Here is a 26,470-nt window from a genome sequence, read left to right on the forward strand (position 1 = left end):
TTATCCTCACAACAAAGGTAAACATGGATCCCTTCCACAGTGCTCTTACACGAGTGTTTTCAGTGCCTCAAACAGGCTGCCCTCCCGTTACCTCCACGTGGGTGCAGAGCAGGACATTTCAGACATTAGCTTCCTATTCAGGTAACAGATGACTTCCAGCATAAGAGATGCAGCAAAAATAGAAACCAGAAACATTAAACGGAACATTTTTAGAGTTGACAAACTCAGAATCCAAAGGAAAAGTGAACTTTCAGGCTCTGAAGTGCCAGAGCTCCGCCCACCAGCGTGAATTGGAACAAGAAGCCCAAAGTCTGTGCCTGCAGTTGTTCCCATCCCACAGGCAAAGTAATGCAAATACCAGCACCCCTCTCTCTTCCTCTTCCCCTGCTGTGGTCACTCCCCACGCTACCAAATGGGGATGACGGCCTTACTGTGCTCTGCTATTTCAAAGACTCCATTACTTTTGCAGAATATGTTGCAGCACATTTACCAATGCACTGTGAAGTGTTATAAATAATTAAAACTAAACCGTTCGTGTCAGAAATAAATGAACAAAGCCCATTGTGCAGTGCAGCATCCCTGATTTATTTTTACAGCGTTCATTTGGAGCATTTGTTAATTCACAAAAGCCAACAGTCCACACACGCTGGCTCTGCACCACGTTAGTGAGGTTATGTCTTCTCTTCAGGTTCTTAAAAGAACAGATCTCTTTGGATCAATACAAAGCATACAGAATACCAACTGCTTCTTGGTTCCCCATTGTGTGCTTTCTAAACGTGTGCTGTTCTGTGTGCCTCTTTTTAAGAGCCCAATCTGCATTCTGTATTTGCATAGGGGGACATGATATGCAGAATCACGTTCTAATCAGAAATAATTTTAATACAGCAGTGTCTAATATGCACACCTTGAGACTGCCATTATCTTTGCTGCTCCCTGACTTTCAGTATGTGTGTTCTGAGCATCGTAAATAACACCACTTCTTTTTAAAGGTTCTCTTTCACAGAGTGGAGATTTCGTTAGAGGTGTAGGTTACAACAGCAGTGACCAGACACTCTTACATTATTGCTTTTGCTACTGTCATTACCTGTATCACTGATAGATTTTGCAAGATGGTTGTTAGCAAACACAAGAGAATAAATAAGCAGATTGCCTCCAAATTGCTGTGTAGTATATAAATACTGTCCAAAGAACTACTGTTTTCTCAGTTCATTCTGTTTTAAAAAACATTCTGGATGAAGCATACTCAAACCTGCAGCAAAATTCTTATGCTATACACCAAAACAATTCTTCAAAATTAACAAACTCATAATGAGGTTAAAAACTTTGTTTAGACTATCTTAGAACCAATCTACAACTACCTGCAGCAAAATAAAATCCAGGAATAATGGTGGACCATTCCAGTCCCATTTGATTCATTGAACAGCTGGGTTTCTCTTTACAGCTGTGGCTCTGACAGCAGTGAATCCCACAACAGAGTGCTCACTGGGCTTCCTGTGCTGGAAGAATGCCTAAGAAAGTTGGAAAGCACAAACATGGGTGAGAATCACAAGAAAGCACAATGGTCATCTCTCTGAAGTGTCTTTTCTTACAGTTCTGCCAAAAAAATTTCAAAGTCTCTGCATGGATCTTTAATACATATGACTAAATTAATTCATACTATTCCAATATTAATTATCCTCCAAAATTCTGCAGCTACTACACAGTTACCTTTGGTAAAATTTCTCAGGCTTATTGATTGTGTGTCAATATTTTAATTGCAAGCGATTTCAGAGATAGAATATTTTAAATCTTTCCTAAGGTTTTTATGAGCTTCCCTGGGCTAATTTTTATTGCCATTTAAAGAAATATATTGAGAGGCTTAAACGGATGTGAACAAATAGTAGAGAGGCTTTGCTCCTGTTCCACTGTATTCTATACTACTCTACATTGCTCTACGTCTATCTGCTTTACATGCTCACTGTTCTTATGCTTACTGTATCAAAATTGCAGAGGTTTGTAAGCTCAAGTGCCATGGCCTTTCTACCAGTTGTTCTACTCATGAAACTGTGGTATACCCTTCCTTATATTTCAAGTGAACCTCCACAATTAGTGGATTTAACCTTGCCACTTCATCACATCAAAAACACCAATTAAAATGAACGGAATGCAGAATTAGCTGTCATACCTTCTAATTCTGAAAACAACTCGCTGCCATGCATGCTGTTTCGCAGCACAAATAGCTCCTTGACACCTGGGCAAATGGCCAACTCTAACTGCACTGCTCCCTACAGCAGATATGCTGACCTACAACCTGCAAAGCGTGCTCTATTTGGATCTTTGAGAAGAACATATTTCTTTGAGAAAAATGTATTTCTTGCTGATGTGGGTACATATGTTCCACAGCAAGTGGGGCTTTTCTGCTCTTCAGTGCAAGGAGAGCCAAAGCAATGAGTATTTAGTGGGAGAGGAGAGAGATCATCTGCCCTCATTCACTGCGAGTGAGAACTTCTGCATAGCATCTGTTGTGAAAGTCTCTGTGGAAAAGGAGCTGAACTTTCTAGAACAAGGAATGTCTGCACCCTCACCTCCGCAGGACCTGATTTAGCTCCCTCACATGCCAGAAATACATTTTCCCTGCATGCATTCACTAAACATGGAGCCTGGCTTCTCCCAGAAGGTGCTATCAAGGCCTGAACTTATGCACATCATTATTATTCCATTCCGACCATCTTTATGCATGACCTGGATTTATTTTATTTTTCTAAGCCAGTATTTAATACAATAGGCAGTGCAGAAACTAAGAAACTAATACAATCACTTCTGCTTTGTGCTGCATGCTTATCTGGCTGAAAATGCAAAAATGTCAGAATGCATGAAGTATATCAGAAGTGTCATTAGGCCTTCTTGGCATGCAGAACAGCACCAGAGAAGGCTTTATTTAAAACATATTTACTCTGAACGACATTGCTCCTGCTATATCTTCAACACTCAGCCATTAGTTTTTCACAAAATCTCATGCTGATTTTTAGGTATTTAAATAAATAATGCGCTCAACAATGAACAAGACTCAGATCTAGACTGAAATATGAGTATGCACAACAGCTTTAACCAGATGGAGAGACCTGAGTCTTTACACAGATGTGAAAAGTTCAGGTGCCTTCCAGGTCTTACCAGGAAGGGAGCTCTCACACCTATTTTGAGCTGACAAATGCTGCGGAGACTGAAATGTTACACTTCTTGAAGGACTCATTTCCTCAGGTTTACCCTCAGTTTCAGCTCTGAACGGCCCTATTATTTGTTATCTCTCACTTTCTACCTTGCATACAACTTTGATCAGAGAGGAGCAGATGTAATGTGGTCACCTGCATTTCTATACATGTCAGCTCTGTCAGGGCCTGGAGACTAATTTTGGATCCAGGGAGACACGTTTTCATTACTGTGCCCCCTGAGCTAGAGAACCAGCCAGCAGACAGCAGACATCCCACGCCAGGACTGACACATTTGCTGTAAGCACAGTCCCAGCTAGCAAAGGCAGAGGCTAGAGGGATATTTCCAGAACTAAGACCACAAACAGGAGCAACTGGAGCTGGAGGACTGGTGACCCAGCACTAAGGATGCAGAAGACACAGACTGCTGAGTTACCTTGAGACTTTTAAATCTCTTTTAAATCCAAGAATGCCATAGCTGCTAAAGCAAGGGGCAGCTCTCTATTAACACAATCACCATAACAATGTCGACTCTTCATTATTGAGGGAACACTGTTTAAATCACTATTTTTCTATTAAAACCTTCACAAAAAAATCCATTAAGTAATCTGCATTTCACAAATGATAGTGACCGAGGTCTTCTGGTGCTACAAGCATATCTTGCTTTAGGGCAATGGGCTCTTAACAACCGTCAGTTTACAGCAAATGGACATTTATCTGATTTTTTTATTTTATTTTATTGTATTGTATTTCTGTAATGGTGCTTGAAATTAACATTTTACTCAGTGTTTTCACTCTTTTTTGATCATTAATGTAGTAAATTATGCTGGCAAAATGAGTACAACAGTTTCATCTGTGTCTTGAAAACCTATTAACATTTTAAGTGTCTCAATACAAATTGTGCAGCGTTTTGAGGCTGACTATCTAATGTCTAAGGTCAAATTTAGACCTGAGCCACACTGACTTTCCCACTGAAATATTTGCAAGAAAATTCCTATCAAATTAAAAGCATACAGCAAAAGAGGAAAAAGCAGCCGAACCACATCATTACACGAACAAAGTTAAAGTAACCTACAGCCAGCCTGAGCTTTTCAGTGACATCCTCATACATTGAAGTGCTTGACAAACTGCTGGGTATGCTTTGTCTTGCTCTAATGTGTTACAATCTGTCTGTGTAACACTGTTCTTATGTTAACAAAGAGGGTTTTAAGCAGGTACAACTAAATGTATACTTAATTTATCTCGGCCAGTAAAGAGTCCTTGAGAAAAATCAAATTCCATTTCCAAAAGGTACCCTGGCAGGTTGGAAAGCCCTCTGCTGCAGCGTCACACCTCTTACATCCAGGTTTGTGGCATGCAGTCACATGTTCCCCGTGGTTGTACTACTTCTGGAGAACTGTAGTAGAACATCACAAACATAACTTAAGCTAGCAAAAGCTGTGAAAGTCAAAGTTAGTGCTGACCACTGGCAGTTTTAGTTGCACACCCAGTGATCAACACTTTTTTTTTTAATTATTTCTGTCATTGTATGACCAAGAAAACGAGTATTTAGACTCAAACCTTACAGCTATTTAGTTATTACCAACCATTTGTAACGTGCTAAGGATAAAGTGGTTTCACACTGTTATTTTATTTAATCAAAAATGTCCACAAAAAGCATGAACTTCTTTTTCCTGGTATGTTGTTAATTTCCTAACTAAATGACACCATTTAAATGTCTGTAGGGGGGTAACCTAATGTTGAACCACTGGAAAATTTATGATCTACTGCCTTGTAAAGAATGTGATCTCAAAATGTGCACTTCATCCTCAGAGAGAGTTAGGAATCAATGTATTCTAGTGGTTCGAGCAAATTTATTTGCTCACATATCTTTCTGTAGCCTGATAAATGGTAACAACTTACTCACAGTAGCATAGAGAAATAAAAAGCACAGCATTAGAAGGAAAACAGTACCAAAACTACACCAAAAAAATCTTCACTTTAATACCATGGTGTAGAATGAATGTAAGCTAGTGGGACTGGTTATCAATTACATGGAAAACCTGAAAGGGTCACATTGGGTTCTTCTACTAATAAGCTGTGCAACCAGTCACACTTGCCTAGATCCTAGGAGTGACACACATTGCCTCAACTTATTTAGATACAGCCTAACATTCTAATCTGTAACTGTGTGACCCGTTACCCCACAGGGTTTCATCTCACACTTCCCTAATATCCATATTGTACTTCAAGGAGTACAATTTTGTATGGTTTTGTTTCTTTTTAGATTGCAGCCACAGAACCGTGAAAAACATTCATAACCACCATTGTTCTCAAAGTGCATTTTTGAATCTATAGATACCAAATAATTCAGCTCTATTAAGATACTGTATATATGGCCCATTATTTCCAAAGTAATTCAATTCTCTTTCAGATTGAGTCTTAATTTCAATCAGAATGCTATACTAAATATAAATGGCTGTATGCATAATAATAGACTGTGAATTACAGGGCTCCAGTAAAAAAAAAACAAAAACAATGGGAGAGAAGCTCCAGTGGACTGTGTAACCAACAGAGCCCGAAGCACAAGCTGTAGCTCTCTGTAGCCTGAGACCTGCTCTGTGTTTCAGACAAAATATTCATACATGTTCCAGGGTCTTTGTCTCTTCCACACAGACATTCTACTTCCTTTGCCCCTATCTCTGTGCTAACTCCAATACTACAATCAAGCATCCTCCTCAAAGCGTTCCTGGTGCCTCCTCCTACCTGCTAATCCCTCTGAATACTCTCTCTAACAACTCATTGTTGAAAAAAAAAAAAAAGTCATAGCAGCACTGCGTTTTGCCCCTCTATATCCAAGACACCCAAGTTGCTGTCACACAGCATTTCCCACATTGGTAAAGTGTTACACCAACTGTAGTGTAAAAGGGCTCCCTGAGAGGAAGAACTACAACCCAAATACGTGCTGGTTGGGAAAAAAAACCTTGTTCTCTGCTTCCAGATTTTTAGTTTGACAAAACTACTTACTCTTCTTCCACAGTACCATATCTTGGACATACCCAGACCTGCTGATCGTCGCTGCTTCTGGCTCCTCTTCAAGTATTTCTGGAAACTTCTGAGCTTCTTCTATGTGATATTTTGCAATCATTGAGAACAACTTCAGTATGAATGATGATCCACATGTACAGTGAGATATGGAGGAATTCCGAGGGTTTTTTTCTGGAACAGATACACAAAATAGTAATGACTATTGCTCCATTCTGCAAGTTAACATAAGAAAACCAGGGCTGTAAATCTAACTGCTACATAACATAGGCCAAGAAAGTCACAGCTGAAGTTGCATTTACTGTGTAATCATACAATCCTTCTGTCTTGCTCAAGAATAGATGGTGTTTATTGTAATGTTTGAGCAAATATAATCAAGTCCTTAATTTTGAGTGTTTCCTTAAATTGAATTTATTTTAGTGGGAAGTAGGTATGTAATGAATCTCTGATCTGATGACATGCAATGTTTACTTTTAAAATAATATATGAAAGCAGAAGAGAAAAGCATCTCAGTATTTAAGTACGTTCCTTTTCTGAATTCCAAAAGAACTCTGAATTGTAAAGAAAGAGGAAGCCAGAAATTTGTGAACACAAATAATTAGCTGAGGCAGAACAAAGGAAGACAAGACACTGCAGGTGTGGGAGTAAAGTTTTCTCTTAGCTATTCACAGAAGTAATATATAGACTACACAACAGAAATGTTTGCATACAGTGTAAACACTTTTCATTTGCAAAAGCAAAATTGACTGAAATCTGGAAGAAGCAGCCACAGTTAACACAGTGATGAAAACCATTCCACTCCACGGACAATTATTTATCCATGTGACAGGAGGCATCCCATTTTTGTAACCTGGACTCCTATTAAGTGACTGGGATTAGAAAATAGAGGGCAATTTGTTCCTAACTCTCCTCTGTTGGACATTTTTTTTTTTTTTAACAAGGTCTTATCCTCAGCTGCTCTGGGATTTGCAAGGATGCGTTATCTCCCTTATACCATATCCCTACATCCCACATCAGACTAAGAGTAAATTCCAACAAGCCATTAACTCCATGTGAATCAATAAAAAACAAACAAACAAAAATAAGCCTGAGAGACCAAGCACATAAGATCAGAATTCCCAAGCACTTGTCTGATTTATAGACTCTCTCTACCAATTCTGAAACCAAAGTCTGTTTATCAGCCCTCTAGAAGTGCATTGGGAATGCCACACAACTCTTCATCCTTATCTTTGTCACCATTTCCCCTCTCCCACATCACAACACTGCAGAAAAAGCAACTATCCCACTATTAAATATTACTGTAGACATTTTTACTGATTGTTTGAGTATTACATACTTGATGGCTGCATACGTGTCTTTAAAAATACAGTTGTTGCCTTCACATATTGTTCTTTAATGAGCTATAGCTCATTAAAACTTGTAAGCCAAACATGCACAACATGCATGGCTACAGCTCTTAAATTCAAAGCAAACAAACTGCAAGGTGCTTGTGTGCGTGCATGCATGAGAGCAAGCTGCAAAGAGAAAAACATTGTTATAGCACGTCAGGTGGGAGGGCTGACTGCTACAGGACAAGATGCTGCTGTACCATTACTACACAGACCTGCAGAATGGTTCAGCACTGCAGCAACACTGTGACCAGAAGCAACATTTCCAAGGTTGCATCAAACTACAAGTTAAAATGAACGTGCAGAAGTAGCAAAGTGCTGACTTCTTCCCAACATAGCACATGAGTAGGCTATTTCTTTGAATAGTTTTGAGAGGTCTGGCCTTCTTGTGAGCAGATCTTGGGAACTGTATTTTTGCAACATCTGGGTGGTTTTTAGCATCTGCGGAGCAATGCTACACCATATGCCACAGAAATATATTGCTGACATAAAACTTTCCATGCTGAAAGAAAGAAACAACACACATACGTTTCCACATGCACAAATGCAGATGCTCAAACCAGGCAGCTTTTAACTCAATTCTATGCAGGCAGCTCCTGCTCTGCTGGCACTGTCACAGAGCTGCTGCAGCACTGGTGCTGCAGCTCATCTGTACGGCCCCCAGTGCCTAAGCCCCAGATCCTCCACACACACACACTGAACAGCAATGGGATTTAACCTCTCAGCAAGAACAGACAAAATTAAGCCCTGCTCTCAATCCGCTGTCTGAAGAAAGCTCACAACAGAAATAGAGCTGGTTCTGCACGTGTAACATCTTTCTCCACAATATCCATTAAAATAGCCACTGTAGATCCCAAAGAAAAAAGGTTGCCACATTTATTGGTGCTGAGTTACCTTCATAGCACTAAAGAATTTCTCAGGGGGTTATCAACGTAATTATCACAGTATTGAGTAATGAAGCTCATACAGCACAAGTGATTTTCTCCCTAATATCTGGGTCTCTGAGGTCTTGCATCCTCAGAGGAAGAAAATCCAGTGCTCTCAGCCACACTGTTCTGTAACACAGCATTACTTTATGACCATTACCATTAATTAGAAAGTTGTTTTGTGGTGGATAGTATATATATATGGGGGGTTGGTCTCGATGATCTCTAGAGGTCCCTTCCAACCCTACAATTCTGTGATTCTATATATATATATTTCTATATATATATATATATATATATATATATATATATATATATATTTTTTTTTTTTTAAGCACAGGGGCTGCTTAGTCCTTAGCAAACCAGGTGTCCTGTCCTGGTGGCCACATGTAGGGAGAAGAGCCCAGAGAAAAAGTTTCAGATGCAAAAGGTGCAAAAGTTTAAAGGGGCATTTAACTAAAATGCAAGGGGTGGGATAAGAACTCATTACATGAATTTTCCTCTGGCTGCCATCCCAAACTGTGCAAATATTAGCTGTGTAAACTGGAACAATGGCTCAACTGTCTGAAAGGATGACAAGTGACAGCAAGGAACTGGGTCAGGATCACTCACCTATTTGCATACTAATTAGTTAATAATCTCCCACTTATCATGCAAATAAAGGAAAAGGTAACATTTCTCACATGTAGAATGAAAACCTTCAGATGTTTTTCATACAGTGGCTTATACAGTATTTTTAGAAAATGCATTTAGTGCTCAGGAGCTGTGCCTAAGTCTTAATCCTGACACGAAGCTTAATCTAAGTCTCAGATTCATCAACTTTGCAAACGTATCTTAAGCAATACCAGTAAGCTTTCTGGTAAACCAATGTGCTTAATGATACATTTCATTCTGGAGCATGCATTCCTCTTTCAGTCCTGAAATGCTGCTTCTTAGTTCCTACGCTCCCCAGTGTATTAGGAACCAACAGATGTAGCTTGCCTCTTTTTCAAGCCATATGTCCTTTGTCAATACAACAACATCTGAACTTCTGGCACTCTATGGATTCCCTCTTCAGTCATCATTAAAACGGTTTGCATTCCACCCTGTTTCTATGCATGGCAGATTTATGATAGAAATTACAAGAACCATTCATCTTTCTCAAGTTCATCATACACTTCACTGCTGGACCATTACCTTCCTTTAACGAGGCCACTTGCAGGAAGGAAATTTAAGAGCAAAGCAGCTGGATGGAAACTTTTACCATTTGGACACTGGTTTTGTCTTTACTTTTTGTCCTCTGTTCAGGCTGTGCCCCCTTAGCTACAACACCAGTAATTATTTCCAATGAGGGTGGAAGCATCAATGAGACTATGAACGGTGACTTTCTACATGTATTTCTTTCAGTATTTTAATACTACAAAAGAAACAGTTCTGAATGTTTTAAGAGCTTGAAACTAGTAGCTGTAAGGTGATCATAGATTAAAAATCTGTCCTTATCAGTGACAAGCAATGTAAAGTTGTTTGTATGCATCTGTTTATATTTGCCACCATGATATTCTCCAAATACAGATTCTTATTTCCAAAAGAATTTGAAATCATGACACAACTTTCATGCTAACTAATCTTTTCCAATTCCTCCATCAAGCAACTGCAGCACAAATCATTTCCTGTCATGCACAAACATCCACCAGGATCCATGACATTTTAAATATTCCGAAGTCCATATAGGCAGAGCACTTAATTCTCACATCAGAATGCAGATAAATGAGAATGTGTGCGCAATCATATCCGAAAGGAATTTCAGATGATATAAAGCCTCAAATGAAAAGCTCTGGCCAAATGCAGGAATAACAATAATTCAAACTTCTCTCTCCAGACAAAATGGAAACTCCGAGTCAGAGTCATGCACGTAATATAAACATCAGTCTTTGTTTATTATTATCTTTTATAAAGTAACATTAGACTCGCATCCAGGAGTGACCCCCACTGCCCTGGATACTGTATGGTCATACAATATGAAATAGGTTAATACTGAGCCTGAGGAAAAATAAAGGAATTCTGGCATAAAGTGTGGGGTGGGGTGGAGAACATCCTCCAGCACACATTCCACATTATGGGTGGCCTCCTTTGCTAGATTTAAAAAAAAAAAGTCTTTAGATTTTTCTCTTTCCAGTGAAAACGGATGCTCCAGTGCATGATCCAAGAAAAGTTGTGCACTCAAGTAGATTTGAGAATGCAACTCAATGCAGTAATGTAACCCACACAAGTAGCATAGTGTTCCTGGAGACAACACTTTGCTAATACCCTAAGAGGAACAAGGCAAAAAGTTCATTGGTTTCCAGTTGACAAAATATTTACAGCACCTCATTTCTAAACGTTTTATTGCGTTCTCCCTGCTTCACTCCTTATAAATTAAAAGATGCGCAATCAGTTGTAGTTTGGGTTCCACAATTTCATGCCCTGCCAAACCCATAGCCCAAGTGTGCCATCTAATGGCCCAGGAGTCAAGAATACATTAACACTACCACTTCAGCAAACAGAAGCTAAAGCAGACGTAGCTTCATTTGTTGAGACAGAGAGGATTTATTATTGCTTTTCTGAAGGACCTACCCACTGCATTTCACTAGTACCTCTGAAGGTCAGATGAAATAATTATTTTAAGACAGCTCAGACCTTTTAGATAAACACGAATTTGAATGTAACTACGAGGTTAAAGCTATGCAGAATTACTTCATAATTGGAAAGGGTACAAGCTGCCCCAAAACTTTCATTCCCTGCTTGACTCTGTTTACTCCTCCTTTCACTGCTAAATGGCTGCATTTTCACAAATGAAATGAGCAAGTAGTGTGTGGCAGCAATACGTCCTGCTAAATATACACATTATTTGTTCACTTTCTAAGTATTTACACAGAGCAAGATCATTGTATAGTCTCTCATTTGCTTAACACTGCAGTCCAGTTGTCAAGATAGACACGTGCTTTGTGAAGCTTCATGAAAAAAAACATCAACACATGCATAGAGGAGTTCTGGAGTAACGTGAGCAATGCTGGTACGTATGAAATCAAAATGTATCATTACATGAATAATTAAAACCAGAGTAGCATATACTAATGAACATAGCTGTGGAACAAAGTTTTTAAAAATACCATCCATCGAAAATACTATAAAAGAAGAAAGGAAAAGTACAAACGCAGCTTAATTCACATAACGTTTATTAGTAGCAAAGGCAGCTACTTCATAATCATTTACAAAAGTAAACATTAACCTATAACCCCTGCACTGTTTTCATTAAGGGAATGAGTTACTTATTTGGTTCATACTCAAGAAGCCGACCACAAGGAAGGAGCTTTGGGATTTACACTGGAACTTAAAATATAGTGAAGTGCTCCATCATTTGAAAAGAAGATTCAAAAAAATATTTGCATTTTAAAGCAATTAACGATTTTATTATACACATAGTATGTCAGCACAAGAGCAGAAGATGGGAAATACTTACTCCATTACATTCAATTTTTTTCATGTTTGCCCAGTGTTTCCTTTTCATTATCAGTCACTGATGATCTAAGATGTAAAATCTAAATACTATCAGACAAAGCTTTGTGTCAAAACAGTCCACATTACTGGTTTTGAAATAACTTACATCAAGCCCCCTTTTACTTCCAAACATGTCTGAATTTCATGCGATTCTTGCCAAGATCCACCACATCGCCCTGCTTACTTTAGGCAAGATGAATTATATACACTTTTTGATTCTGACAAATTCAGCCATAGATAAAGAGAAAGCAATCTTGTGGTAACGTTAACAGTAGTAATAGGACAATTACATCTGTTTTATGGAGCTGTAACATTATAGAATATTTCCTAGATGCATAAGTGTGGTGCTTTAGGAGAAACAATTACTGAAAGTGTCTTTAAATCAGTGACACAAGTACAGCAACAAGCAAATGCTTATGCACTGTGTGCCCCCAACAGACAACCATGCATTGGGATTTCATTCATAATTATGTACAGTCATGCAAAATTCTGTACACTTCAGCATCTATATTATACATTATATATGTTTCAATGCATGCATGTTAATCTCAAGTCCTGTGACCTTCTTCTCGCTCTCACATTTCCTTCAAAATTCCAAAGTGGCAAAAAGTTGAACCTCAGATACAACGACCTTGCTCTGATAACTATGGAGTTCTGGAAAGCAATGGTACAGCCACTGTGATAACAGGTTTCAGAGAGTCTGGGCCTGAAAGGAAGAAAACTACCATGTTTAGTGGGATGTGTAGATACCACAAAAGACATAGCTGAACATATACTATGGTTAGCTAATCAGGAACTTATTTATGGATGCCTGTCCACCCACCAGCTGGTAAGATAGGTCCCTTCATGCTGAGAAGCCAAACTCCAGCAGAAAAGGCTCCTATGGGAATAGATCAATAAAACTATCAAAATAATGATTTTGAGTTGAGTCAGGGTTAGATGACAGCTGAGTGGTTGGCACCTGAAGTTTTACCTCTTTTCCCCACTTCTCTGCATTCATACTTGGACAATTCCATGCGGAGCTATCTAATCCTGGTCCTCCCAAGCTGCAAGTTTCTTGCCATTTCAGATCTCATTTCTGTGATAAGCTGCCAAAGAGACAGCATACTATCTCACTAATTACTGTCTCAGTATCTCTGATACAACAAAAGAATAATAAAGGTAAGAAAACGTCTGAGAATAATTAAGGAAGTCACTGTCAAGGTGTTTCTGTGGAAGTAAAGCTTAAATTATATTTCATATGTATTTGTTGACCAAACAAAGGATGCTCTACAGCTGATGATGTAACTCCATGAGTTGCAGCCATTCCCAGCCTTTACTTCTCCTTCACTCCAAAAGGAAGAACAAGACACCTTCCGTTCCATCCCATCCATCATCTGCTGTGTTGTGCAATTGGTGTATTTTGCTAACATGTAAAAGTATTTGTTCCATTTATAATTATAACCAACTCTGACCAAAATACAGTTTTAGTGGAGAATTTTCTACTGCAGGTGCTGGTAATTAGCAAAGAATGAATCAAAGTGTCGATGTTCACAGGCACAACCTTTCCTACACTTTTATTTGCAGATAAACTTCCTTAATGTATGATTCTCATAACATGCATGTGTGTATATCTTAAGACTGCAATTCTGTATAAATATTTAAAATAAATCAGTAGCAGCTTTCTCTAGTGACAAAATATAAATGAAACTTGCAAAGAAGAGAACAAAATGTTTTTACTGGAGTCTACTGAAAACTGTATGAGTTTATAATGGAAATTCTTCACACCACTCCCCCTCTCATTTCCTGTTGTCATATAAATAATTCACCAGCAATATCCTCGTTCTGAACAAGAACTGAAAAAAAAAAAATAAACAGAAGACCTAGAGATATCTATTGGCTCTGCAAAAGTTTTTAAAAAATGAAATAAGTTAGTAAGTTAGACTAGGTAATCACTTGTTAGCAAGACAGCCTGACACTGGGATGAGAGGAGAGGATTGCAGAACTTGCAGAAGTAACTGCCTCAGATGCTGAGATTTGAGTTCCTTATCAGGCTCAGAAAGTTTGCTGATGCAAAGCAAGGTACAAATACTGAGCTTTTGTATTTTAAGCATGCAGGGAAGAAATAGTAATTGTATTGTGATGGCTCAGAGTTCAGGTCAAAATAAGTCACTAAAACCAGTGAATAATTCAAATTTGACACATCTGCCAAGGTAGAGAAATGGGCTAGGTGTCTTCCTGTCAACAGCAAGTAGTAAGTAGATTTTCCTCCATCCCTATCACGCTCCAAAGATCTTGAAGCCAAATAATCTTTTTATCTGAATAATCCAGTTTTAGCTCAGTGGAACAGGATATGCAATTACAGAATGTTGCTGCAAACTTCCACATTACTCCTATCAGTTTTACTCATCCCACCGTGACCTGTTGGCTCAAAAATAATTTCCAAGAGAAGGATCTCAGCACTTTAAGAGTGAATCCTGCTTCAGTACACGTGTCTGTTGAACATGTTCATTCTTCCAAGACTATTCTTCCTCTTGGGAACTCTCAAACAACTCTTCCAAAAGAGGAAGAAGCCTGAGAATCTGCAATGACATTGCAGTAAGCCTAACTAACCCAATTCTGGCTGCCTTCTCCATTTGTCTGGGCTAGCATAAATCAATCATGGGATCTGTATATGGCTGCCTATATTACTTTCAGGAGAGCCTAGACAAATCCTGAACAGCAGCTGTGCCTGCTTAGCAGTTACAGGAGGTCATAAAAGGAAAAAAGGATAGTTCTCAAACAGGTGATGGCAGCTAAGCAAGTCAAAAGCTCTTCCTTCAGATATAAATACCTGATGCATCCCTAAGGGTTTGCTATAATTAGGGATAACAAGGGAGGGGGCAAACAGTTCTCTTCATACTTACAATGTGATTCCCCAAAATAAATTATATCAGAAAACAAATAAGCAGTTTTTATCTATGTACTGAAAAAGAACATACCATTAAAATAACAATTCAGACCACTATTATAATGTTCTTCTATGATATATAGTAGGAAACTACTATAGTAGCATAAATGTCTCAACATTATGAAAGATCTGAGGGGACAAATTCTGTCCTTAGCACTTCCAGGCATTTCTATTAAAGTCAATAATACTGCATAAATGTAGTTTTGGGTAGAATTTGATCAGCAATTTATGAATGATCCTATATACTGCTGGAGTCTGCAGCTGTGTTATCCTGATATTTAGCTGCTCTACTGCAAGCCTCTGACTCCAAACGAATAAATACACCAGTGTCAGAATGCACAAGTAGGGTAATTCTCAGAGGGACTGCAAATGGATCTTCTTTGTTTGGCTATTATTCTTTTTTGATCATTCAAATCTCTTTTATATGGAGCAAAGGATTGGGGTAGGGGCTGGGGGAGGAACACAGTGTAAACTGATGAAAGTGCCATCAAGGTATATCTGAATTTGAATTTTCAAGAAACGTGATTTCAGATCAAACTCAGCTCACACTGATGAATGATGTTTATGAAGAGAAAGCAGGAATAAATTAGTGGCAGAAACAAAATAAAACCATTATGAGGGAGATAGTGGATACTGAAGAGTTTTTCTGCAATTGCTGGAGATAGGGACCCACTTTCCTTCTCTGGGCTGATCAGTTCCATACACTGATTGGCATGTAAGCTAATTCTGTACATGCAGAAGGGAAAATATAGGACATGCCTAACTGGTGAACGCAGACAATCGTGCACTAAGTATCCTTTGTTCTCAAGTCTGCCTGCATAATGAACCATCTGTGACCCACAAGGCATTAGCAATGCTGGGGATGGGGTGGAGTGCTGGATTCTGCTGTTCCCAGGCCTCTTAGGTGAGCTGAGATAGCAGGTCTGTGCTACACCCTGAGAACACAAGTAGAGCTGATGCAACAGCTCTCCATACCTAACGATGTCTGTATTCTCAAAACCATCCATCTATACTGGGTCAAAGAAGGAAAAGTTGCCCTAAAGTTAGGTGTTTTTCTACCACAAGAATAAGCTTTTCAAATCCAAGGCAAGTTATCTCAAGTTCATTCCACTTTACGCTTTCAAAAAAGGAAGACAATGAAAACAAAATTTGATATTACTTGTTTTGCATTAGCAAACGGACAATTTACCTTCAGATCTATGGAGAGAACAAGGAGTTTGATCAGAATTCTGGCTTTAATGACCAGTATGAAATGAAAAAAAATTGTTTGCTTCAGACAAAGTAGTCTTGCTAGGTCAAAGTTACAGCTTCACTAATGAATCAAGGCACAGAGAGCTCAGGAGTAGACACAAATCAAACTTCACCAACAAACACTGAATGTCTGAACTGAGAACTACAGAGCACAGACTAAATAAAACAAAGCAAGATCCCTTTTTTCGCCCCCAATTTTAAATCTTGGACCATGCAAGCCACAGAATTGCAATTCTGAGTACAGAAATTGTAAATCAGAGATGCAGACCAAAAGCATTCTACAATTCATTTAAATGAAACCAACGGTTCTGTCTTCTAGGACAGCATTAAACTCTTGTGGTGGTTAACAGAAATCAAAGGATTACTCTCCACTATTATCCTATAACAAACAGAATAGGTTAATAGCTGTCATTGCCATTTCTAAATGGAGCACTGTATCATTATGCGTTGTTAGAGCTGACAGGCGCACATCCCTGTTACAGCACTTCTGTAACCTATAACAGCAATGAGGCTTTGCAAGACATTTTGATTTTTGCAGATATTATAAGATTTCAGTAAAGTCAGTGTTTATGCTCAGTAGGGGAAAGGAGAGAAAACAGAAGTGTTTCTCTTCTTCATTTTAATTTAATGTTATTTCTTATACAACTCTTACAACTTCTTTGACACATGAGAAATGCCTGGGGGAGGCCAGACTGTCAGCAAAACAGCCAGGAAAAATTATTTATGGAAAGAACAGAGGTGTAGGCTGTTTTGTTTTGTTTTAAAAAAAAAGACATACTCCCTTTTGAGAGCAAAGGGAAAGTCAGCTTTATGAGCCTTTCTTGAACTTCCCCCTTACTGGAACAAAACTGTCCCAAAGAAGTAGGACTCCTGGCATGCAGAATAGAATTAGAAACTGCCATACTGAACCTCCCAAAGTTCTTTACAATATACTACAGGCTTGCTTAGGGACTGTATTTCTGACCTTTCTGCTGCGTAGTAGTTTCAAAATACAACAGTCTGGTGTTCAAAGGAGGTCTGTGAGACTCAGAGTCAAACCCACCTCTGACTTCAATTCACCTCTGTATTCTGCTGCCAGACTTCACACCAGAATTACATATTGGTATAAATAATGGCTACTCCTTCCAGATTCTTGCAAATGTTTTTGAAATACTGAATTCTTCTTTTGTGCCTAGTTGTACTACCAGGTTTTCCCCTATAAATATGATAGAGACTGCAAGACCAATTTATCTTGTATCTAAATATCATGACCACAATTAAGTTTCCTATTTTTTTTTTGTTTTTGTTTAAGACATTCTTAAAGTAAGCCTTGGTTGATAAATCCATCTCTGCAACCTCATACCACGTACCAAAGTTAAAATTTACCACAAGACAGAATGTAGAAACTGTTGTGATTCTCAAGTCCACAGCACTGTTCTTGCAAGAAACCCTATACAATGTGCGACTCAGGTGTACAAGTTCCACGAGTAGCTGTAAGTTCCCTCACCACACTACCAAAGGAACATGACAGTGCAAAACATACAATATATTTGCACTTAAATCTGTGGGTTAGCAGTCAGTATTCTCATATAAGTAACTACTGCCAGTGGTGTAATTTCATCTGTAGCCCATTTTGGAGCATGGGCAGCTTTGCTGCATTGCCATGTGCTTTCTTTCTCAATCTTCCTCTGTCACTCAGAATGTATAAATGCTTCTGGTTTCACACGTGTCTCCTGCAGCATACTAATTGTTCCAAATGGTTTTATCCACGGTTAAGTGAAGATAAAAGTTTAATGATTTAATTAGCAAGCTCCAGGAAAAAGAAATGAACAAAGGCGGGTGCTTTTAGTTCTGTCTCTCATGTTACATTAGAGCCATAGGACAGTGCAACATTCAACATCACTTTCCCTGCAACACAGCACTTGGCCCACACCAGAACAGAAGTGGAGAACAACAGTTGAGTGAATTATGACTTCTTATCTGCATGTCACAAATGATGCTTATTCAAAGAAGGTAGGTGGGAAAAAAAATTACCATCCTTCGATTCCTAAAGCACGAAAGCAAACAAAATTCAAGTGCTGCTTTCTAAAGGATAAAAACTGGTTTGTTTTTAACATTTCCTCATAGGAGGAACACAACACAAAGGCAGTTTGAACCTTCCTCTGGGATGCAGCCATTCTAATTCTGCCTCTTGGCTCTCCTCTCCCGAATATGAAGTTGGTTATAATATTCCATTTCATGTGTTGCACTGCTCTCTAATACACATACTGAATATCAAAAGGTAGCATGCAAGGAGATGAAAGGGAGTCTGGATTGTTCAGTCATTATAAAGCATGATTCATTCAAAAACACTAAATAATCGATAGGCAGTTTTTCTCCCTCAGTACAATTCATAAAGATCAACTGTACATGCTGGTCCCCACTCTAAGAATTAGAAACAAGGCCAGAGAGCAGGAGGGTACAGAGAGAACACAGATTTTACTGCAAATGGAATTCCAGTCCATTGTAATGTAATCATTGTTTTAGTTCACAGAATTTGTGGTTGGCAGCAATCTTGTCCTGTCAGCCATCGCTGACCAGGAGCTGTGTTCTCAATCCACTCTTGGCAAAAGTGGTCGCCATGCAGACACTCAAAGCGATGTGATATCTATATTCTCATCTCATTATCATTATCCTTCTCAGCCAGAATCCCCAGTAAGACGACATAGCTGGCCAAGTTCTACGGGAGGCTGCATGCACAGGATAATAAAGCTGTGAAAGCTACATGCAAAGGGAGGGTACAAAACTGATGTGTCATGCAGAGGGTAAGCAACTGATAAGGGATGTAGTGAAAACATTGAACTCATCCCAGTCACGGAAATGCTGCATAGCATACATCCTAATGCTTCTTAGTAGTATAAAGTGTTCTTTCAATATTCTGGTTCTTATAAAACCCAGCATCTCAAAATACAGACACTGCTCAAATCTTTCATCTACAAATACTCCAAAGCAAGGATTCAGCTTCTTATGAGGAAATCACTGTGTTTAGCTAACATCAAGCTACCAATGAAAGGGTGACAGCATGGGTGGGAGAAGCCTGGTGAGTTACACTGTGAGCTGTAGAACTGACAAAGAGTAACACATGAGGTAAGGGTCTCATGCTTAGAATCCAGACTTGTTTCACAATGCTTAATTAAGAAGCAAATTACATGAAGTATATGTATCAAAGTCATACTTTCTGGATGTCTCTGTGCTGCTCATTCCTGCACAATATGCTTTCCATACTGCTTGATTTCCTTAATGTAAATCTGACTAACTGAAGACTATCTGTATTATTACAAAACACTCAAATGTAACTTGGTTAATAAAAGTGTGTTCAGAAAACAGAAAGAGCAGCAAAACTGAGCTATTTACTTACTTAGAGGCATCATCCATTTACAGCTGATATTTTCTGGCTGGTTTGTTTCATTTTGTTTTCTCTGGAAATAAAAAACAAAACAACCCTCAAAAACAGAGCCAAGGAAATCAACGGTTTTTAGCTTGGATCTGCGCTGAAAGCACACATGGGCAGTTCAGTCTCAGCAAAAAAAAATAATCATTGTTTATATCGCTTGCAACTAGGCTTGATGGATTTTCAGTAATTAATCATAATTATCTGGAAAAAAAAGTACTGCAAGGCATGTCCACCAATTTCCTGGTGAAACAACCAGACACTGCGTTCCTCCTTCACCAGCACTAACGCCACAGGAATACTTGTGCTACAAATAATTCAGCTGATGTGTTAATGATGCACCATAGGCTTCCAGTAAGCAAACGTCTTCCTAAGGTCAGCCACATTTAGCTGGTGTCCTTGGAAATATACCTGTGAGGTGTCCAAAAGTTCCCTAACAAAGAGTACTTCAGGAAGAAGGAACCATAGCAGCCTTTATTTGAAATCTCTTCATTTTTCCTGGAAAGATAAATATTTGAAGACACTGTGAGATTAGTTTCAAGTCTTTCTCAAACAGAAAATTATCACTGGTGAGAGAGTCACCAGGCTGAGCCAGGACACACAAGCTGTGTTCAGCATTATCTAGCAGAGGTTCTCACGTTGCTGTGGCTGTACTAAGAAATCTAACTCTGTTATAAGCATTACTTAATTTAACAGTAAAAAAATTGCTGGAGGGGGAGACTTAATATGCATTTTTAGCCTGACAGCTATTTCCATTTTACAGGTTTTGAAAACAAATGTGGCAACGTTTCAGTTAGCAGAGAACATGTAATGACTTTGAAGTCTATCTGTTACAGGAATTGGGAAGAGGAGGACTTGCACATTTTAAAGGTGACAACGTTTCAATATTATCAGTGCTGACACGTGTGCTTAATTCATACATACCTTACCAAAAACTGCCAATAAATCATGAAATGCAGAAATACTACAAGTGTTTCAGGAGCATTTATGGTGACAGATTGTTTGGTTGCTCTGACCAGCTTAAGTAGGAACATTTACATTATAGAAATTTGGACTTGATGTTTCTTTCTCAAGTTCAAGCTGGGCAGAGGACTATTATCTAGATCATCTCACTCAGTAGGATAAGGAGCAGAGTCTTAGCTTCCCACAGCCAGAATTACAGATGAATCTTCAGCAAAAGGATGGCTTTTCTGTGCAGAATGGACTTTCTTACCTAGGGTAGCTATTCCCAGATGCTGCCACAGATTCTGTAATATCATATGGTTTCCTCAGTCCCATTCTCAGAGCAAAGCACAAGACTTTTGCATAGAAGATGTGTTGCTTTGTTTTTCAAGAAAAGAAAAAAGATGAAGCGAGCAGGATGAAGGCAGGAGTATTTCTTATGGATGTTAAGGTAAACAAATGCTCCCTCCTTTTTGAACTGTAAAAAGCCCAGTCCTACTGATGACAAGCCTCAAAATGATGCTTTTGGAAGGAACTAATTCTAGCACATGATCCTGCATTAATCCTCTGCATATTAACTTCAAGCAGCCTGATTTGGGTTCAGTACCTGTGAATTTATTCTTTGGAGGCTATGACCATGGAGGCCTAATAAAACAAATACTTCTCTTTCTTTACAACAGGATAACTTTGTAAAAGGAGGAATCAAGTATTTACTAGCAAGCTTATCTACCTTCATCTCATCACTCTCTGATGTTCCTTTGGGAGCCCACATCTTCACACACCTTTCAACTAAGCCTCAGTGTTAGTCAGCTTAACCTCCTAGAGATCTGAACAAATGATCTCGTCCTTCTTTCAGTGAAAGATGTTCTAATTGCTCACAACTCTTCAGGGTTTATGCCATGACAAAGTAAGGCTTCATTTCATTGAAGCAATGACAGGAGGGCCCTGCCAACAAAGAGCCCAGTAATTATTTTTTACGGGTATGTTTTTTTTTTTTATAAGGTGATATCCTACCCTTTGCAGTTCTGTACAATCTCCTATGCTTTCCTTATAACTTCTCTTTTTCATGTGGAAATGAACTCATTGCAAGTTATAGGTTTCATTAGATCACACTATGGGAAGGGAAAAGTTCTCACTAACTATGAACTCGGATAAGGAGTAAGATTTTTTCTCCCTCTCCTTACAAACACATCCTGGTTACTTTCCTACCATGTGCTGTAATTTGTACTGTGTAAATCTGTATAGGTGTAAATCTGACAATCGCTGCTTTTCAAATATTTTAGAAGTATTATGAGCCATCACAGCACCAGAAGAGACAGCTCCAAATACAAAACATGAGACCGTAAAGAGCCAAAGGCATCAGAACCGTGGATATATGGCAGAGGTCCTCAGAGTTCTATAAGTGCAATCGAGTGTGATGCAAAGTACATCACTGCATGATGCCAGAGATACTGTGACCCTGAGAGCTCACCATGAGTACACCATTCCAGGCACATCAGTATTCATGTTCACTAAAGTTGTAAAAAAAAAAATTCAGATCAGACATCATGCCCGATCGCTACATAATTAGTACTGCATGCTTTCCACTGCCCAAGACTGTCATTTAGAACACTATAGATTACTGCTTTACATTTCCCCACCAGTACTGTAATTTCTGCCAAACTGCATAAAGGACAATTGTAAAACGATTCAAGGAAAAAAACAAACAACCACCAAAATTAAACTTGATGACTCTGTTCGTATCTGCTTTCATTAAGCAGTAGGCATTTCTCTCAGGTCTTGATGAACTGCTTACTGGAGGTATGGCTCTACAATCTCCATGATTTAAAGCTTGCTTACAATTATCTTCATTGAATTATAAAGATGGAATGAATTTCCAACTTAATAGATTTCAGTGCTTAATTTACCAAGCAAACTCTTACGTATTTCTTATTGGTCTTACTGACAAACAGTAGTTAGAGTGAGAAAATGTTATGAACAACTGAAAACATCTCCAGTCACTCCTATGAAATTAACTGAATCTTCTGTGCTGCCTTTTAACAAGACTCTGGAAAACCACAGGCTTTTACTGGGAGCTGTGAAGTTTAACCAACGTAGGCTCTGATGAACCACGGAACTCCTCAGTAGAAAACTGTGATCTCAAATTCCTGATAAATACATTTTGCTTGTCAGCTTATTTCAAATGACTACATATGACCTAAGTACAGATGGTCACTCCGATTATATTGCATTAACACCACTGCAAACACTGTATAGCTTAAATTGTACCCAGAAATGAACTAGAAGTGAAGTAGACCTGAAAAGGACAAAGATAATTTACTCCATTAAGAAGCAGGGCAGCAGGATTCTACATTAGCTGAGATTTTAGAGTGGTATTTTGGTATTGCTCCAATACAAAGTACACATCAGCAGTCAACTCTGGAAAAGGCAAAGACAGATTACTGCAGTGGGGACTTATCTTTAAAAGTAGGGGAAAAAGCAATTAGGACAATGTGGGAAAACAGAGCAATGCTTCAAACACTGGATGTTTTAAAACTTTTATTCTGAAACAGTTATATTAAAAAAAGCTTCAGAAATTTGATTTTCCTATCAACAGTTCTATCCCTTAGTCTGGAGAGTACATCCAGTCATTAAAGAGCAAGTTCTACTTCATATAAAAATCTTGATGCAACATTAGCTGTCAGTTTACTGCTGACAGGTTTGTCACGTGCAGCTTCATAAAGCACTGTCTGATAGTTTTACAATTACAGTGCCTGAAAATTATCAAGTAATCTGCAGCTTTGAAAATCATGGTCTTCCACATCTAAATACAGACACAGGATCTTCATCTCTACAGCAAAGAATTCTTCTTAGCTGAGATAGTAAATATTAATTGTACTCTGGGACTTAATCCATCCCTCAGCACAAAACTTTGTGAGATCTGGATGAAAAGCAGTATAGATCTATTTACAGGATCCTTTCCAGAACTCCGGGAGTATTTAGAGCTCTGTAAAGCCCTTCTTTCTTTAATATGACTTATAGCATACTGCCCTCAAAAGAATATATATGACATTCCAATTTTATACACTGGCAATTGGAATGCTGTCAGCCAGATTTCTTTTGCCTTAACGTACTTTTGGTTCTATTTTTGCTTTTTTTGTGTCACAGTTTTGTCTTATTGATGGATGTGGAAGCTAAGCTATACAACATGTACTTTTATTTAAAATAAGCTTATTTTTAGCTTGTTAACCATACCTTAAAGTCATTAGTTTCCATACATAGGTTGCTTCTTATTAATTTTATAAATTACTTTTAAAAGAAAATAAGTGTCGAAAAACAAAACCCAAGAACATGCATGAACCTAGGGCCAGTGAAAAGGGCTAAAATTACAGCTAGGCAATCTTCCAGTAATGTCACAATAAAAGGGAGGCTCAAGCTTTTGCTGTGTTTATCTGCCCGGAAACTTTTTTTTATTTATGAGAACACCTGTTTTCCAAGTACAGCGCAGTTTTCTTTGTGTAGTGCTGCATTCATTTTAACTCTATTAAATAGACAAAGATTTTTTGTTTGTTTTTCTTTGAAGGCTTTCTATACATCGAGAGTAGCAGGACTGCTTTTTTAGTGGTTTCAAAAGGGTTCTATCAGTGAGTCTCAGGGCGCTCAGCTTACAGCATCGAGTGAAACCAGAGCTGGACTTCTGCAAGAGAACCCCAGTGGAGTGCTCGCTGGGTAGGAAATGTAGGCAACTGAGAAGCAGGAAATAAAACAGAAGAGCAATAAAAAAAAGGAGCATGATAAAATCCATTCTTCCCACGTCTTTTCATGGAGAGATTGTCATAAGAGCCTGCTTACAGGCCTTTTACTCACTCTGAAGCTTGTCACTGGGATTTCCCCTGAATATTCAACACATACTACTACTCACGTAAACAGACAAATATTTATTTTACAAAAATCCCTTTTAAAAAAAAAAGGCATTTGGAAATGATGCATAGGTTGATGAGCAATCTGGGGAATCCCAGAGTGCATAAAACTACTTTCTCGTGGAAAAAAAAAAAAAAAAGAAAAACATGCAAGATTTGTAAACAGAAGAAACCAGTCAGTACCAAAGAAAGGAAATCACATCACATACTCCAGTATTACAAATCAGAGTAAAATCTAGCAAATTCCACTAAACTATATAGCATAAAATCAAGCCAGATCTGTGCAACAGCTTCCAGCTGAAGTGCAGACAGAAGATCCTCTGACCTATGTCCACTGACACAGCTATTAGTCAAGAGTAAAATATCTATTCATCTCCACTTTAATATTAATGAAATTTCTTCTACCAAGGCACAGCTTATAGGATTTTTTTTTTTTTTTTAAATCAGATCAAACAGTATGGGCCAAACCCAAAAGCAAGCAGACAGGCAGAGAAAAGTGCCTTCCCAACTGCACACTGTGGGACAGACAAAGAACAGCTTCCATCCCACCAGCGATCAGGCCAGACCCTCAAAGGCCGTGTGCTCTCACAACAGCCTCCTACTCCACACTGCAGCTGTGTAGCAACTAATCAAAGGCATGCTAATTCTATTCATTGCACCCATGTCTACCTGGTTCCAAGTTCTCTCCTGTTCCTGATGAAAGCAGTTGATCTTCCAGCAACAGATATGCTGTACTTTGTTCTGCTTTTAACCTTTGTCTCATTATAAGCTGTGCACTGCTTACTGATTACAGAGTTGGACAAAACAGTTTTGCTGCCTTTTATTACCATAGACAATGTAATATTTGCAGATGCATATGGAGGACGTTCATTATACAACCACACATACACACCTGTACCTATTAATACACACAAGCTGTATTTCGATAGGATACTTTCCTAGATAGATGCATTCACTTACATGTATATAAACACACATTCATATACAGTTTATATAATAAAGAATACAAAAGCTCTCACAGAGTGGTATTTTTTCCCATAAAAAGAGAATCTGCACTGTTGTGGCAAGTTGTATAACAGGCCTACCTATGACTTATATTACAGTGACACAAGTAAGACTCCAATTTTCACTATAAACCTTTTCCACTATTGTTGATCCTTCCAATAGTTTCAGCAACAGGTAGAACTTGAGATCTTTAAATAACCTATGATCAAAATACATTGCAAGAAAAGCAACCAAAAGACTGTGTACAAACACAAAGCACCTCTGCAACAAGGAGCCATAAATACCACACACAGCTGCAGCCAGGTCTACCCTGCTGCCTTGAGATGGGATACAGAAAAATGGAGAAAACCTTTGAGAAGTGACACCCTGAGGAGGTGTGCCCCAAGTCCAACTAACAACAAAACCACACTAGCCTCTTACGTACCCCTGTAGGACCATCATATGGAAGGTATTATAAAAGCAAAGAGCATTATTGTTATTACCACTGGTACTGACAGCTGTGCAAACACAAGGAACCATCTGCTCCTGTTTTATAAGTGCATGGGTGATCTGGGACAGCAGTGAGCTGAAAACACGATCTTCCTAAGTGAAGTTGGACAAATCTGTGGGCTAGAGCCTCAGATACACTCCTCAGGCATTCCCAACTTTAGTTTCTGCATGTTATGTCAGTGTTTTTGTTTATGGCCAAAACTTTTTAAGCCCTCAGGACAACTGTCACTCAAGGGCCTTAGGGGACATAGTGCTCTGACACGCATTTGTTGTAGATGCTGTCCACCTTCACAACAACCACCACAAAAATAACACAGAAATCCCACCACTGCCTTCCCCTCTCCATCCCTCTTCCCCCTCAGACAGAAAAAACAAACAAACAAAAACATAGCAACAACTTGCATGTTTTCCCAACCTAATCTACCACACAGTCTCATCATTTTGCTTCTGGCATTCCTGGCACTGGTCTGCATTATGTCAAACTGTTCTCTATTACAAGCATGCTAC

At 38.7% G+C, this 26,470-nt stretch overlaps 1 long non-coding RNA gene across 1 annotated transcript; it reads right to left on the reverse strand.

Moving 5' to 3' along the window:
- Positions 1 to 511: 511 nt before the first annotated feature.
- Positions 512 to 25,201, reverse strand: LOC104913423 (uncharacterized). Its single transcript, XR_014886797.1, has 4 exons — positions 25,139 to 25,201; positions 19,596 to 19,656; positions 6,192 to 6,383; positions 512 to 1,508 (listed from the first exon to the last, which is right to left on the reverse strand). It is a non-coding gene; the product is annotated as an uncharacterized LOC104913423 (long non-coding RNA).
- Between the last annotated feature and the right edge of the window lie 1,269 nt (positions 25,202 to 26,470).

Source organism: Meleagris gallopavo, chromosome 16, assembly GCF_905368555.1.
Source record: "Meleagris gallopavo chromosome 16, MGAL_WU_HG_1.1, whole genome shotgun sequence".
NCBI classification, from domain to species: domain Eukaryota; kingdom Metazoa; phylum Chordata; class Aves; order Galliformes; family Phasianidae; genus Meleagris; species Meleagris gallopavo.